General features: G+C 43.0%; 1 pseudogene; it reads right to left on the reverse strand.

Moving 5' to 3' along the window:
- Positions 1 to 1437: 1437 nt before the first annotated feature.
- LOC126402363 (putative nuclease HARBI1) lies at positions 1438 to 4257 on the reverse strand (annotated as a pseudogene).
- Positions 4258 to 5023: the final 766 nt, after the last annotated feature.

The following is a 5023-nucleotide window of genomic DNA, read 5'->3' on the forward strand; positions in this document are numbered from 1 at the left end:
TTTGTTCAGGCATTAAACCTTAAGGTCTGAAACATTATGGATCAGTAAATTGGACTTGACTGTCATGTCAGTTTGAAACTTATTGCACTTTAAACAACTTAAAAACAATTTAAGTGATAAACTGCTTTCAGCCCCTTGCCTTTAATTTAGACCTTGCCTACACTAAAAATGCATTAAACTCATTATGTGAGTGTCTCAGAAATCTTTACCTCAAAAGGCTCTGATGTAAATGCTTTTCACCTCTTGAGTGGGTGCTGATGTTTGTTTTTGCAAAACAGGCCTCACTTAATAATTCTCTTTTTGAAAAGGTGAAGGTTTACTTTGAAGTAGAAGAGTTGTGATTGTTGTAAAATGATTAAAAGAAACCTCAAGGTTCACTTATAAGTTTTCTCAAGTGCCTTTAGACAACTTGCTCTCTTCTTCAAGGAACAAAGTTTGTTCAGTTGAAGACATGGAGATACGCACATTGAGATAGATCACTTGCATTGCGTAACCTTGATACTTAGCTGTCTCCAACCCAGTGAACTATTTTCTGAAGAAGACCATGAGATGCAGTTGAAAGCCATAGAAAAAGCAAGTAAATGAAACTTATGTCAACTTTTTTTTTTCTCAGACTACTAGGCTATGTCCTAGGTCAAAAATATACATTCACACTACATTCATACATACAGTAGATATACATATATGCTGTATGTATATTTGCTTTAGCTGAGTGTGTATATATGTATTCATATCAAATGTTATCAATCAATCAATCAATTTTATTTATAAAGCCCAATATCACAAATCACAATTTGCCTCAGTTATACACTGAGCATGTTTAGCCATGCTAGTGCTGTGGCTTTATGGATGAAAAATATCTGTAAGTCAGTCCAGCACCTTGATCCAGACCTGAAATATCCCCCCACCCATTAGATGGATTTACTTTTATTGTCCCCACAGGAAGGATCCTATGACTCCTGACTTTACCTCTAGCGGCACTAGCAGGTTGACACCTCTGGCTTTTAGTTAAAATCTTGACAGCTATTGGAGGTATTGTCTTGAAAGTCTTCATACAAGGACTTTGGTGATCCCCTGCCCTTTCCTCCAGTGCCATGATGAGGTTTAGGCAACTGAGACAACTAGCTCATTGGATGGGTTGCCATAAAGGATAATCACTGTAACTTTTCATCTAGCGTCATCATCAAGCAAAGAAATCTGCCCAATACTTCTGTTTTGCTGTGGCAATTCAACTTAGCACCCAAATGCAAACACAAACCAGGAACCGGGGAATGGTTAAAGGCAGTTTATTGTAGTCTGAAGATGTGGGGCCGAAGGCTTGAAGGAAACAATGGCTGAGGTGGGCAGGAAATGGCGAAGCAGAGCAGGCAGATTAGCTAAGGGCAGAGCAGTCCAAATCTGGAGGCAAAAGACAAGAATGAGGCTGGATGTGGTGGATTATGGTTGAGGCTGGTGTCGTGAACCTGAGACACAGAACAGAGTGTGAATTGATGTCACAAAAGCAGAAAAAGACAAAGGGTCAAAAAACTAGAAGTTGGCCTTGATGTCTGTACCACAGAGGGGACTGAATGATCAGGCAGAGTCTGGAGGTCTGAGCCGGGGTTTTATACTGCAGTGGACTGATTGTAGATGTGGAAGGAGAAACAGGAAACACAAGGGAGAGGCAGAGCTGAAACCAGGAGAGTATTCCATCAAGCAGGCTAAAGGCAAATCCAGGCTTAAATGGCCAAGTCTGGCTAATGTGAGCCAGAGTTCTGTTCCATCAAAGTGGCTAAGATTAGCCTCACATCGGTAACCATGGAAACCATGGTTCTGGCTAAGCCTGATACATCGAGCTAAACTCCGGTTTCCGTTCCATCAACCTGAGCCACAACTCTGTTCCATCAAGGTGGTTAACCTGAATCCCAGCCTAGTAACCATGGTAACTTATGCTGCCGGGCAATCCAGAGGGGTATTGCACAAAAGTAGAATAAAGAAATCCAGGATAACCAAGAAAGTGCGGCTTGACCTAGTTCAATCAGCGCATCCTGGCTTAATCAGTTGCACATTTGCCGAGCCATAGTCTCGCTCACCAGACCTTTCTCAAGAAAAGAAAGGTCTGGCTGGGCCGACTCTCACTGTGAGATTGGAGAAAAAAATGCCCCGGCTGCTTGTACTTCTTTCAACCAATCACAGTCGTTCTGAGTGGTGCCACAGCAACGGTGCGCTTGCAAAAATATTGCCGGGGGGAAACAGGCTTTGGTGTAACACGCCCACAAAAATATCACCTACAGGACGCGAACCATGGCAGAAAAATGGCTACATCCCCGCAAGATCAAACACTGCAAAAGTTAGTAAAGGACGTGTTGAAAACGGTTGAAAACTGCTACACAACTGGAGGTGGTAGGGCGGGACTTCAGCGGGTGGCTCGTTCTGCCCAATGAGAGGCTGATCTATGCAGCAAACTTCCGCCCACTCAGACTAGCCGAGCCAAGATGAAAAGGCGCAGCCATGTTGAGCCAGGCGTAGATAGTTAAGTGCATGCTCACGGCACTCTTAAATAGACCACGGGATCCATCACAGAATCACTGATGTCGAAATGGACAAGACTCGTGCGCCATAATTTTCACCAGCTGAACAAGAACTTATCATGGAACTGTACGAAGAGCTGAAACACTTCATACGAAAAAAAGGAAATACAGCCGCTATAAATAAAGAACGAGAGAAAGCCTGGCAGACAGTAGCCGACCGTTTTTGCCTTAAAAGTGGAAGTATCTAGACCTACCTAATTTCTATCTATCTATCTATCTATCTATCTATCTATCTATCTATCTATCTATCTATCTATCCATCTATCCATCCATCCATCCATCCATCCATCCATCCATGACTTCACTCCAGCAGAGGAACTGGCACTGGCCATTAATAAAGGAAGGCCAGTGGTGGAGGGGATCCAGGGAGGGACATCCACAGACACTGTCCCAGCGACAGAAACTGGCCTCTTCATACAAGGTACATTATTACAGTGCTACTGCACATGGAACACAATCAAATAATTACGTGTTGTGTCTGACTTTTGCTTTCTTTGCAGTATCCGGTAACACAGTTATGCTCCTGGAGCCACCACAAGATGATACGGTGAGTGCTCTTTATTAAAATCCCAGGTTTGGCATGTCCTGTCACATCACAGGCCCTGTCTGGGGAGTCCCTCAGGTGGTGCAGGCACTGAAATTGAGATTTCAGAAGGCCAAAGGTCATCTCAATTCGAGCCCTTGCTCTGGCATGGGCATGATTGTAGGCCTGCTGTGCTGGGGTTTGGGGTTCTGCAAGGGGAGTCATCAGAAATGCTTCACAGGCATAGCCTTTGTCTCCCAGCAGCACACCAGAGAATTCACCTGAGAATACAAGAATTCTTAAAACTATAAATAGAGGAGTAAAACACTCATGATGTCCAAGGTGCTTAAAAATAAACTGTGTGGCTTACCTTGTGAGAGTCTCTGGTAAATTGTTCTGGCCCGAAAGATTCTGGACTCATGAACTGAGCCAGGACACTTTGCCTCTAAATTGCTGACAAGGCAGTCAGCATCACAGATCATCTGACACAATAAGATGTAATCTATTAATGTCATTTAATGCACTCAATCTATGTAGCTGACAGTAACCATAAGTCATTCTTACCTGAACATTGATGCTGTGGAAGGATTTCCTGTTGACATAATCTCCCTCGTGTTCCCCTGAGGGGCGTTTGATCCGGATATGGGTGCAATCCACTGCACGAATGCCATTAGGGAAAGCTGTAACACAAAATAATGAGTATCCTACTGTGACTGTTCAATTTTTAATTCATGTTACCTGCAACCTTGTAAAACTCCTCCTTGATGTAGAGGGGTCTTGTGTGTCCAGGAAAGGTGATGAAAATGTGTGCTAGTGACTTCAGTGCCAGACTAACACGTCTTATTGTGCGGCAAATAGTTCCTTTATTGAGATTCTCTGCATCTGCGGCATAATAAAGGAAGGTGCCACTTGCCAAGAACCTCAGCGTCACACAGACCATTTGTGGTACAGTGAGGGCATGGCTTCGCCCTGTCTGATGTTTGATTTTTGGGCCCAGCAGCCTACATAAATACCTGATACCGTCACCCGTCATCTCTCAGTGAGATGGTCATCCTCAAAGGCCAATGGGTCTGACTTGTCTAGAAAGACTCTTTCACACCTGAAAGCTCGTCTGATTATTAATGCTTCTTCATCTAGAACATCATCTAGAAAAGGGCATGCCATTGTGAAGAGGAAACAGGTAAATGGGACTTGAGCCTCTATATAGGCCTACTATGTTGCCCTCGTCACAGAATTAATTGAAGCCACCTTTGTGACTTCATCAGCCATTTATTAGAATCTCAATAATTGCTTTAATATACATGTTAATCAAACCTCCAATGGCAATTTAACAAGCATAAATAAGTAGCAACTTACACAAATACTAGCCATATAACACTAGGCCTGACAGAAATATAACTACCACATATTGCCTTTCTTCGTAATCATGTCCTTATAGTCCTTGTACACTTCCATAAGGAGCGTCTGCTTCCTTTGCTTTTTGACATTTTGCAACATTTTCAGCACTCGACTAGTGTGGGCTTTTTATTTTCCCTGGGCGCGTGCATGAGATGAGGCTTAACAGGTGAGGCTTGAATTAGCGTCAATTGGAGCCAGCTGATTTCACTTGATGGAACGGGTTGGCGCTAGATTGGGAGTTGGCATTTAGTCAAACTTCAAGATTACACCTTAGTCTGGATATTCTTTGCTACGTTGATGGAATACCCCCCAGGTTTATGACTAAGAACTTGCAAAACTAATGACATTTTCATCATTGTTCATAGTGCTAATTAGCAAATGTTAGCACGTGTAATGATACCCGTTATACAATTTAGCATGTTAACATTTTGTTCGTGAGAATTCTGACATCAGCATTTAGCTCAAAGCACATGGTGACGAAGTGCAGACCTACTGAGCTACCAGCCTAGCATGTTTTAGGGTGCGTTCGTAA

The sequence above is a fragment of the Epinephelus moara genome, chromosome 16, assembly GCF_006386435.1.
Source record: "Epinephelus moara isolate mb chromosome 16, YSFRI_EMoa_1.0, whole genome shotgun sequence".
In the NCBI taxonomy this organism is placed as follows: domain Eukaryota; kingdom Metazoa; phylum Chordata; class Actinopteri; order Perciformes; family Serranidae; genus Epinephelus; species Epinephelus moara.